Here is a 13204-nt window from a genome sequence, read left to right on the forward strand (position 1 = left end):
TGACACTGCCCCCCCCCCCCCCCCAAAAAAAACCCAACAACCAATAAAACAAAGCATAGAACCACAATGAAATAGCATGTATGGGTTATGTTTTTAAGCTTATCTTAATTAAGTAGTTATCAGAATATCAGCCTTTTTTGGTCAGAAGAGTGGCTTGGCAACCTTATCTCAAGGCCTTTCATGATGGCATCTTGAGAAGGACGGTTCATCATCACCAAAAGTGCCACATTTCTGTGACAGGATCACAAAATGTGGGGTGATGCGGGGCTGGGGGAGTTATGGTTAAGGGAAGGAGTAGTGTTAGAAATAGTAAACGAAAAACAAACAAAAAAAAAACAACACGTCACAAAATATGACTCATTTCATAACATGAGCAAGAAAAAAAAGCATGAGACATGTGAGAAGTGAGCTTGATAGAAATGATAGAAGTGATAGAAAGAATGTGAGAAATGTGTGGGAAAAGTCTGTTCCATCCCCAACACCCCCCACAGAACAGGAGGTTTGACAAGCTGAAGTGTGTGAGTTTGACTGCAATCGCAAACAAAATTACTGTAGTACACGGTATCATATGGTACCACACACCCCTGTATACTTCTGGCATTCCCTTTTAAAAAAACTGTTTCAAATCAATCTGAAGTGTGCTATGCTTTGAACTTTTTTTAAGGACCTGCCATCTAGTGGACCAAGAAAAAATACCAAATACTTCATGAGGCCCCACTCAGCCATCACGACTGCATACAGCAGGGATCACAAAGCCTGCTCCTGGAGAGGACCTGCCCAGTATGTTTTCCTCCTGTCCCTGCTCCACCCACTGCTAGGTCATGTGTGCTCAACCAACCAAGAGCCATTAAATACCTGACTTAACTAATAAGGTGTAGTTGCAGCAGGTACATACAGGACAGGAGAGCTCCAGGAACAGAGCTATGACCCTTGTCTACTCCTTATTTCAGTGCCTTCCGACACACACACTGAGTTACTGTCATCAAACTCTTATGAAAACCAACACTCTTTTTTCATTTTTGCTCCATTGACAACATCACAGACATACGTATGGAGCTCAGCTCTGAAGTGTAAACAAAGTGTCTCGGAGCAGCACATCATTTAATTGTGTTGTGTTTTTTACCCTGTTACTTGCTGCACGTTGTGCAGAATTACATTTTCCACCGACAGGTGAGAGTTTTTTATGATTGCATTTTGTTAAACAGCTTGTCATTTTTGTGGCATTTTGTTTTGAGTTCTGACCACAGAGAGTGAAGGATGAAAAAAAGAAAAAACCCTCACTGATGTTAGCCGGCTAATTCGTCATATTATCTGCCTCATTAGAAAGGCTACTGTGTTCATTTAATGAATAAAGTAGCTCCCTACCTTGATCTTAACTTTCCAATATCGCGTTGAATTCAGTCTCGCACATTAGTTGACTTTTCTCCTGTGTTGTGATTGTATTTTTATTTTACTTTAGTTTTACAACAAAATTATTTTCACATGATGGATTTCATAAAGTAGCAAGATAACTATTATCAACCAACTCAAGACACCGACACTATGAGGAAAAAGGTGGACATAATATGGCATCGCATGCAAATGCTTGAGAATCACAGCAAAAGGAATAACGTAAGGGTGGTAGGATTGGCAGAGAAATATGGGACTAATGGCACCTTGGAGGAATGAGTCAGAAAAGTTCTGAGCGAGGGGCTGGGGATAAACCCTGAGGCAGAGTTTGAAAATGAACAAACGCACTGAATGCCAGCCCTGATGCTGAAGGAGGACCAGTCACCCAGACCCATATTGATCCACTTCCTGAGGCAGTCCACCCGCGAGAAGGTGTTGAGAGCGGCAGCAGACAAGCGAGGAGTGAAATGGGATGGACAAAGGCTGTGTGACCAAGCAACTAACGGAGAAGAGGAAGGAGGTCCTGACTGTGAAGAAGGTACTACGGTAACGCAGTGTGAGATACACACTGGTCTTTCCTGCTACACTGACCTTTATGTGGAAGGGCAGGAGCCAACACTTTACAAGTGTGGAGGAGGCTGAATGCTTTATTAAGCAGAACTGCAGCAACACTTGAAATAACACTGACAAAGTGAGGAACCTTGGGGTAATTTTTGATCCTATGTTGTCCTTTGACCTTCACATTAGAGATATTATGAGGACTGCTTTCTTCCACCTGCGAAATATAGCGAAGATTCGTCCCATCCTGACTGATGCTGAGACCTTGATTCATGCATTTGTCTCTTCTAGATTGGACTACTGCAATGTTCTATTTTCTGGTTTACTCAGTCCAGCATTAGGGCTCTCCAATTGGTTCAAAATGCTGCTGCCAGACTTTTAACACAAAGCAGAAATTTTGATCACATTACACCCATTTTGACATCTCTTCACTGGCTTCCTGTCCCAGTGAGATCAGATTTTAAAGTTCTGCTACAAGCCTATAATATTGTGCACGGACTGGCACCTCCCTACCTATCTGACCTTAAACCCTACGTACCGGCCCGGGCTCTGCATTCTCAGGGTGCAAGACTACTTTGTGTCCCTAGGGTGAATAAAAAGTCTGAGGGTCACAGAGCTTTCTCTTATTGTGCCCCTGTTCTGTGAAATGATCTCCCTGCATCAATAAAACTGTCAGATTCTGTAGAGACTTTCAAATCCAGACTTAAGACGCACTTATTTTCCCTTTCATAGGCTAGCATCCTGGCATAGTGTGTTACTATGCTTTTTAATCTTTTAATTTATTTTATTAGAAAATAGAGCAGGCTGTGGCCTCAACTTTATTTAGATTCTTGGTCCTTTGGTGAGGCTTGGGGCTGGTGGCCGGCAATCACCTTGGCATTTCTTTTGTTTTGCTTGTTGCTTAATGCTGACAAATTGTAATGTATTTGTTGTGTTTCTGATGCCTGATTCTTTTTTCTGATGCCTGATTTTTTATTTGTGTGAAGCACCTTGATGCAACTTTGTTGTGATTTGGTGCTATATAAATAAATGAAAATGAAATGAAATGAAATTTTTCTAAACGTTTTCACTCAAAAAAACTTGGGCATGATGAAAACATATGCAACAAAGAATGATTATAGCGCATCAGATGCAACACTGAATATTGTTCTATTGAAGAGGGCTGAAATATGGGTTGTTTTCCATTGCACTGTTTTGCATTATTTTCTCTCTTTCCCATAAAACTTTAAATGGCTACAAATTATTTTAGAGTTATCAGCTGGAATGTAAAAGGTTGTGGAAGTCCTCCAAAAAGAGGGAAAGTAATGACTTATCTCAAACACAATAAGGCTGATATTGTGTTCATCCAAAAGTCACATTTTAAGTCTGAGGAGGCTATGAAACTAAAATTTGGATGGGTAGGACATGTTTTTCATAGTTCATTATGTAGTAAATGCAATGGGGTGGTTATACTTGTACATAAAAATATGGCTTTTAATTTGGTTAAACAGGTAAAGGATAATGAGGGCAGAATGATCTGTTTACAGGCTAATATACATGGCAAAAATATTATCTTGTGCAGTATTTATGCACCAATGATAGTGGATCCAACTTCTTTCATGATTGAATAAAACCTTGGGAGAAATGGAGGGTGATATAATTCTGGCAGAAGATTTTAACCAAGTCTGGGATGCATTTATCATAGATCGAAGTACTCTCACAGTCCCATTGTCGATACCCGAAGATAGAGCTGCTATACACACCTTAAGTCAAGATAATAGTCTGATGGACATTTGGCGGCTGCCAAACCCATGTGAAAGAGGATATACTTTTTTCTCTCAATGTCACAGATCATACTGGAGAATTGATATGTTTTTAATATCAAATAATATAACCAAGCAAATTGCATATTGTAAAATTAATGCAATGGCCCTATCTGATCATGCAGCTGTAGAGCTGGGAATCAATATACATAATGACCCGCAGAGACGAGGTAGATGGAGATTGAATGCATCACTATTATCTAATGAGGCTTTTAACTTACTATTAAAAGAAGAATTGCAGTCATTTTTTGATTTAAATACAGGAAGCACAGACAGGAAATCAACAGAATGGGAAGCATCTAAAGCTTATATTTGAGGGAAAATAATAGCATATGCATCTAAAAAGAAAAGAGAGGATATGAGCACGATAAAGGAATTATAAACTAAAATTAGGTCACATGAAAGGGATTTGGCAGACAATTTCTCAAACCAGCTATATCAAAACATTTGCAAACTTAAATTTCAACTTCTGGAAATATATAATAAAAAAGTAGAATACAGTTTTATGTAAAAGTTTGCGCACTCCTGATGATTTCCATGATTTTCCTTTATAAATCATTGGATGTTTGGATCAGCAATTTAACTTAAATATGTCATATAGCAGAGAAACACAGTGATATCTGAGAAGTGAAATGATGTTCATATGATTTACAGGAAGTGTGCAATAATTCTTTAAATAAAATTAGGCAGGTGCATAAATTTGAAGAACAGAACAGAAGCCTCTTAATGCTTCCTATAGCTTCCAATGAGAGTCTGGATTCTGGTTGAAGGTATTTTGGACCATTCTTCACAAAACATCTCAGGTTTGTTAGTTTCCAAGCATGAACAGCCCACTTTTAATCACACCACAGATTTTCAATAATATTCAGGTCTGGGGACTGACATGGCCATTCCAGAACGTTGTACTTGTTCCTCTGCATGAATGCCTTAGTTGATTTTGAGCAGCATTTAAGGTCCTTGTCTTATTGAAAGATCCAGCCCCAGTGCAACTTCAACTTTGTCACTGATTCATGAACATTGTGCTCAAGAATCTGCTGATATTGACTGGAATCCATGTGACCCTCACCTTTAACAAGATTCCCAGTACCTGCACTGGCCACACAGCCACACAGCATGATGGAACCACCTCCAAATTTTACTGTTGGTAGCAAGTGTTTTTCTTGGAATGCTGTATTCTTTTTCAGCTATGCATACCGCCCCTTGTTATGTTCAAATAACTCAATTTTAGTTTCATCAGTCCATAGCACCTTATTCCAAAATGAAGCTGGCTTGACCAAATGTGCTTCAGCATACCTTAAACAACTCTGTTTGTGACATGTATGCAGAAAAGGCTTCCTCTGCATTACAGTATCATACAACATCTATTTGTGCAAAGTGTACTGTATAGTTGAACGATACACAGAGACACTATCTACAGCAAGATCATGTTGTAGGTCTTTGTAGCAGGTCTGTGGGTTGACTATGACTGTTCTCACCATCCTTCACTTCAGCTTATCTGACATTTTTCTTGGCCTGCTACTTAAGTGGCCTTAACTAGTACTGTGCCTGTGGTCTTCCATTTCCTAACTATGTTCCTCACAGTGGAAACTGACAGCTGAAATCTCTGAGATAGCTTTTTGTATCCTTCCCGTAAACCATGATGTTGAACAATCTTTGTTTTCAGGTCATTTGGGAGTTGTTTAGAGGGTCCCATGTTGCCACTCATTAGAAGAGATGCAAAGAGGGGAAACATTTGAAAATGTCCACCTTAAATACCCTTTCTCATGATTGGATTCACCTGTGTAAGGAAGTCAAGGGTCAATTAGCTTACCAAACCAATTTTGTGTTCCAATAATTAGTGCTAAATGTATACAAATCAATAAAATGACAAGGGTGCCCAAATGTATGCACCTGCCTAAATTTGTTTAAATAATTATTGCACACATTCTGTAAATACGAGAAACTTAATTACACTTCTCAAATATCAGTGTGTTCGTCTGCTATATGATATAATTAACCGAAATTTCTGATCCAGATAACCAATGATTTATAAAGGAAACTCATGAAAATTATCAGGGGTGCCCAAACTTTTGCATACAACTGTATGCTCTGTTCAGGTTGGGGACATCCTTTTATGAGGAAGGGGAAAAAACAAGCATGTTGCTGGCCAAACAGTTAAAGCAGCGTAACAACTGTCATTTAATATCAGCAATTCAAATGGGAACACAACAGTAACTGACACTAAACAAATTAATGAGGTGTTACAAAAATATTATGAGGCACTTGATATACTTGATGTATACACCGATCCTAAAGCATTGAGTGATTTCTTTACTAATATTAATCTGCCTAAGCTATCTCTTGATCAGGTAAAGTTATTAGATGGCCCTGTGACAGAAACAGAATACATAAATCTGTATTAGGCATGAAGAACGTGGAAATCTCCTGAGTTAGATGGCTTCCCTGTAGAATATTATAAACAGTTCATATATATCTTAGCTCCAATCCTACAAGAAGTATACAATGAAGCATTTATTTTACAATCTCTTCCACCGACCTTTGATGAGGCTTTAATAACAGTCATTCCAAAAAACAACAGGGACGCATTACAACCCTCTAATTATCTGCCTATATGTTTACTTAATGTAGACTGTAAAATTCTAACCAAAATTCTAGCAACTCCTTTAGAGAATGTTTTGCCAGGTATTATTCATACAGATCAGGTAAGCTTTATGAAGAATAGATCATCAATGGATAATAAGAGAAGACTACTGCACCTAATAAGTCTGAACAGAGAGAACAAATAGTTCTATTGTTGCCCTCTCATTCGATGCGGAGAAGGCTTTTGACCATGCGCAGTAGGACTTTTTATTTGCAGCTTTATCACATTTCGGGTTTTTGTATTAATTTATTACATGGGTAAAAATGTTGTATAATAGTCCCAAGGCATCAGTGATAACAAATGTTTTGTCACCCTTCTTTAGCCTTAAAAGAGCCATGAGACAGGGGTGTCCTCTCTCACCCTTGTTGTTCAATATTTCATGGACACAATACAACTTTATTCTAATGTATCAGGATATAAAATTAATTGGACAAAGTCTGAAGCAATACCAATATCTGGGATTAGTAGTGGAGATATAATGACAAAATTTGGCTTTAAGTGGATAACAAAAGGAATGAAATATTTAGGAATTAAAATATGCAGGGAGGTGGAAGAAATGTCACATTTAAACTTTGATCTAATTTTACCAAAGATAAAAATTAATTTGGACAAGTGGAATAAAATAAGGATGACATTGTGGGGAAGAGTGAATGAAATTAAAATGGTGGTTTCACCACAGTTCAACTATCCTCTTATGACGCTGTCAGTTACAGTGCCCCCATCTATTTTTAATAAATACAGTATGACACACTGGTTAAGGAGTTGCTCTGGGATGGGAAAAGGCCCAGGATCAAGTTAAATAAGCTATGTTTACCCAGGGAAAAAGGAGGGTTGGGTCCAAGATTGTACTATATCTCCTTTGAGATGGCGAAACTTGCCATACATTGGACTGGGCAACACAATTTATACTGGGCTGTTATAGAAAAATCTTTATCCTTCCTTTTTACACCCATACAGAGCTCTTCTCTCAAAAATCAGGTAGAATCTCAACCCTATTATGCTGCATTCTAAGGAAGTTTGGATGAAGATACACAAAATGCTTAAATTGTCTCATTGTAAACAGTCATATTCGTCCTTGTGGCACAATCCTACAATTTGTGTTGGTAAAACACCAGTCTACTGGAAGAGTTGGCACAACCATTGAATACGGACACTGGATAATTTGTATAATGGTCAAGTGTTTATGTCCTACAATTATGTATTGAGTTAATATAACCTAAAGGAAAAGAACCATTTTTGGAAATATCTTTGGATAAGGAACTGTGTTATGTCACTAGATCGACAAATGGAAGACAACTATATTTGTATTTGGTTTTACCACCTCACACCCTAACCGTAACCCTCACAGAGCCTCGATATTACAGGAGAATGAATTCTGCACTCAGCACTGATCTAAAAAGTTTGAAGGTTTTATGGGAAAAAGACTTTGGTGACATTTTCGGGAATGAGGAATGGATGAAAATAATTTCGCAATGTGGAAAATTTTTAAGGGAATGTAAAGGGAAATTTACACAATATAAGCTTGTACAAAGATATTATTGGACTCCTGTGAGACTGAATAGATTAGGCCTTATGAATAACTCACTGTGTTGGAAATGTCAAAATGATAACGGTAGCCTGATACACTGTCTGTGGGACTGTCCAATTATCAAAAAGTTCTGGGTGGTTGTTGTACATATTCTGAGTGATTGGTTAGAAAGAACTGTGCCACTCTGTCCAAGACTGTATTTACTGGGTGATAAAGGATAGATAGCTATCATATCAAAGAGAAAATTCTCTGTTGTCATGGATGGGGTTTCAGTGGCAGCTAGGATTATTGTTAAACATTGGAAAACCCCCAAAGCCCAACAATTTAAAGAATGGGTAAATATGATTATAAAGACTGCTTCATATGAATGCATGCTTTATAAGTTAAATAACAGGGATGGTACCACAGCACCAGATTGGGAGTCATTCTGGTCTTGCATTGGTGGTGCTGCCTGTCAGCAGGATGATGGCTGATTTTCTTCCTTGTGGTATTTCATTTTGTTGTACTTATTGTGTTTAATTCTTTATTTTTTCTTTCTGAGAGCTTCCAAGTCTTGTAGTGCTATGGATATTTTCCTTTGCATATGGGAGTCCTGTTTGTTGATGCTGGAAAGTACTGTGTGATTGTCATGCACCAAGTGAAAACTCTAATAAAAAGTTGAATTTAACAAAAACAAGACATGAGTTCAGCTGCAGTGTGCCAGAAGTCAAATGGGAAACTCAAGCCCAGATTTGAGTTTTCTTGTTTGAATCTCTCTTTTGAATTAAAGCTAAAATGATGCGCTACAAGCACATCTCTGTGGTTTCATTTTGACTACATCGTGGTTTTGTACAGAGATAAAATGACAGAGACTGTGTCACTGTGTCCAATTATTAATGGTAAATGGTAAATGGACTGCATTTATATGCTTTTCCATTTGCATCAGACGCTCAAAGCGCTTTACAATTATGCCTCACATTCACCCCGATGTCAGGGTGCTGCCATACAAGGCGCTCACTACACACCGGGAGCAATAGGGGATTAAAGGCCTTGCCCAAGGGCCCTTAGTGATTTTCCAGTCAGGCGGGGATTTGAACCCATGATCTTCTGGACTCAAGCCCAACACCTTAACCACTAGACCATCACCTCTCCCAATTAATAATGGATCTGACTGGCACACGCTTGCATGTTGTCTGCTGGATTGACTTTAATCCACTGATAAATCCTTCAGTCACTGAAGACTGAAGGACTGACTGAAGATAATGCAATGTTGAAAGATTAAAGATATTTCGTCTCGTCTGACAAAATTAACAGTACTGTTACGTAGCTTGTTTGGTGGAGCCAGCTGCTGCTGATTCTTAAGTACTGTTTGACATCTGAGTTTTGCTTAACATCTACAGATATGGACTTGATATTTCTGGATTGCCTCTTTATTACTGACCTTCTGTTAAGAACTCTGATAACCCATTTGCTTTGCCCTTGAAAAGACTGTTGCTGGAATCTATTTGCTGTGTAACAACCCTCTGCTGTGAACACTGTTAATCCCTCCACTGTGACTTTTGAAAGACTGCTGCCAGATGTCCGCCTGGCCGTGAACCGAACTGCTGTCTGGACAACGTTCTGAGTGATGCCTGCTGGACCTGAGTTTGTTTATTTTATTTTTTTTAGACCTGTTATCCAGTGCTTAGAGCCAGTGATCTTGAGTTCTATTTAAATGCCTATAGCATTACTTATCATTGCCATTCACAGTGAGGGGGTCTTTAGTCTGGTCTGTGACCAAATGCAACCTAAGCAGATGAATCTCATTTCAAAGACATTATTTTGTTTCAGTACAAAGACATTATTTGCATATTACAGAAATCCTAATGAGATTTAAATCTTGACACACATAGTATAAAAAAAACCTTCAACTAACTCGTATCTCTCTTTGTAATACAGAGAATTGTAATTACATGGTTGAGAGAAACATTAGTGTTCCAGTGCAAAGCTGAAAAAAAAAAACTGGATTACTGTGACTCTGAACAGAGTCTAAATATGTTTCACAGTAGTTTCTCTTTGAGAGAGAGACATTCAGAATTAACCGTGCATAAGTGACTGCTTGGAGAAACTGTATGAATACAGATGAAAGCATTAGCTGAATTCAGAATTAGGCCCTGAACACTGCTTGCATCAGTAAAACTAATATTATTTCTGAAGCAGTCATGGCCTGCTGACATTCAGCAGGCATGCTGTCATTTTTCAGCTTCTGCACAAGATTGTTTTCCAAAAAATCAGTGATTGCTACAACTTCAATGTGTCAGACATCATGCATTCTCAGCAAAGCTTCATTCAGAAAATCATCTTTGAAATATTATAAATCAACGAAAGGGCTGTCATCGTATCTGAGCTGTCATCGTATCTGACGTTCTCATCAATAAAATCAAACTAAAGCCATACGCTAAGTGTTTTTGGAGAAACTTGTGCATTGTTTTTAGTGTGACGTAACAAACTGAATGTAATTTGTTGGTATGAGAAAATGTTAAGGCTTGAAGGTGTTCTATAAATAAAACTGCATCTATATGAATATTGCATTGCATTTAATGGACTACATGCCAACAACAAAACTAATGGATTATAATTTTAAACAGTCACAAAGGTAAAGCTACAATATCCATATCTGAAAATGTAACAGTAACAGTTTTCCTAATATGCCTCATCTTTAAAAAGCAATACATCAAAACCAATAAATTCTAGCACCACTGTATGTCATCAAATTAAAAGATGAAGGATTTTCTTAAAAAGAGAACATTACATTTGAGCCACAATTTGCAAGGAGACACATGGGATGCCCAAGCCCAGATATGATCAGTGTTCTTGCATGAAAATCCTTTTCTGTTCCACTCCACCATGAAGCTGTGTCACTAGTGACGAAACACGCAAATGTGCACTGTGCAATTTGTACTATGCGTTTTCTTCTTGCACACACACTTTGTTTTTTTTTTTAGAAATGACGACGATGTAAATGAAGCCCAAGACATACATTATTCCATGACTTTGAAATGATCATGCATCCATCCCAATGTGTGTCAAGAAAACTGGCTGCAAAAGTGATGATTTGCATGAAAATCAAAAAACAAAACAAAAACAATCACCGTCCAAAAAAAAAAATCGGCTGTGTCGCCTATACCAGGACCATTTTGAAATCTTGTCACTGTCCAACTATTTATGTAGCTGATTACACAGTAAGAATTCCTGAAAATGGAAACTTCACTTTAAGAGCATCTAAACCCCCGGTCACAACCCACCGTGCGTTTTTTTTTCGCCGTACGTTTTCTGCGGATGCCACGGCCACTACGTTTTTGTGAAAACGTACGGAGGCAGTAGCAAGAGGAGGGAGGGAGTACGTTCAACGCACGTCTCTAGGAGTGTAACGATAAAGAGAGATGACAATAATGCAGTGTGTGTGTGTGTGTGTGTGTGTGTGTGTGTTGGGGGGGGGGTGTTGCTTTTCTATTTTTATGAGCGGTACCGGAGCGGCAGGTGTTTTTCGGCGTCGGTGATGCATGAGCATGTCCAGCCTGCAGCGGTCAGTTGTATGAGTGTTTACTTGCCTCGAAAAGTTACAGCTAGTTACTGAAGCTGTGGAGTGTGTGTTGCTGACGTTTGGAAATAAAGTCCAAGTTCAAGTGAGAAGCTGCGTTGTGTATGCAAGTCTGTCGGCCTCCAAATCCGTACTGCCTACGTACGGATTTGGTTAATTCAATAGTAAGTGAATGAAAATGTGCCGCTTTGAATCCGTACTGGGGCAGTACTCACAACGTGCGTCATCTGTACTGCTGGTGAATCCGCAGCCTGACTGCAGCGAAAGTTCTGTATGCACTAAAACCTCTACGGCGTGTCTGCATGTGTCTGCGTGCTCCTAAATTCGTACTGAGGCAGTATTTACGAAGTACGGATCTCCAAATTTAGCCCACGTTTTTGCAAGTAGACTGCACGCATGTGCAAGTACGGCGGGTTGTGACCACGGCTTAACTCTGGATCAGTGTTTCCAAGCATTCCGACTTTGCCATTGCTGCGAAAAATGTGGTGTCCCCAGACATGTTCTATCCATTCCTTTACCCATTTTCCTGATTAATATTTCTTTGCTCACATAGTGGGCATCATGCTTCTCTCCTTAAGTTGTCATCTGAAGCTAAGATTAAGGTTGACACTGGTGAGTGTGGAGCACTGACAGGCACAAAACATGCACAGCAGCTGGCACCCAAACTTCATCTAAAGTGAACTGTTGCTGTTCCTAATTTTATTCCAGGTGAAGCTCACACCCACATCCTCAGCATCACTTTGCTGATTACTGTCATATAAATTCCACCACCATGATCCAGCCAGCATCCACCAACCATCCAGCAGGTGGCAGCCATGTTCACGGGGTTTTATAGTATATGCAAAACACAGATATAATTGGTGCAGTGCATCAAATTTAGCCACTGTAATAACTCCATCCTCATTATGTGTTCTTACAAGATGAAAGCATTCATTACCTTTGAATTATTGTCTAAACCATCTGGCTGTGATGGACTTACTCACTCATCGACAGTCTGGTTGCCCAAGGCGTACGCCGTTACCTACACAGGGAACATGGACCCCCAGTGTTTGAGGTGGTGTCCTCTTTTTTTTCTCATGGTAGCATTTGTTGTCTGCTTTGTGGGAAATCCTAGTTCTGGGAAAGTTGCTGGACATTATAGTCATCAGCCTAAGTGTTATGCAGAGTCTTTGACCTCTTCATAGTGAATTCTGGTGATGGTCAGGGATATGTTCTCAATACTGCTGTATTTCTCACTCATACTCTATTTTTTCAGGTACAAAGGTTTGAATCTTTTCAGAGGTAATGTCAGCTGCAACATTTTGGCTACGTGGAAAGTTTTTCTGGCATGCAGGTGTCTCAGTGCTGAAGACCTCAGCAACCAGAAAAGACCAAAGAAATGCTCATCCATCACCTTGATGCCACTGATAAATTGCTACTTTCAGGTGGCGGAGATGGACTCATCTGAAATGAGCATGCAGCTCAACCCTGGTGCATACATAGTCGCAGTTGCCATTTAAGGTTTCAATATATTTACAATTTTGCACCAAAAAAAAGGTGCAGTTAATGTGTCCATGGTGCATAAGGACAGTAGTTGTGGTCCTTTTTTGTAAAGTGGCTTGGCATGACATGACACTGACACTGGCAGTAAATAAATTTTCTTTTAAGTCTGTACTTTCCAAATTGCCTTGACATGGTTATGACTATCATGTATAGTGCAACGGACATGTTCATTCAGAGCTTTTTGT

At 39.1% G+C, this 13204-nt stretch overlaps 1 protein-coding gene across 1 annotated transcript in view; it reads right to left on the reverse strand.

Moving 5' to 3' along the window:
- ncam1a (neural cell adhesion molecule 1a) overlaps positions 1-13204 on the reverse strand; it is a 947827-nt gene that overhangs the window by 176475 nt on the left and 758148 nt on the right.

Source organism: Thalassophryne amazonica, chromosome 9 (assembly GCF_902500255.1).
Source record: "Thalassophryne amazonica chromosome 9, fThaAma1.1, whole genome shotgun sequence".
Lineage (NCBI taxonomy): Eukaryota > Metazoa > Chordata > Actinopteri > Batrachoidiformes > Batrachoididae > Thalassophryne > Thalassophryne amazonica.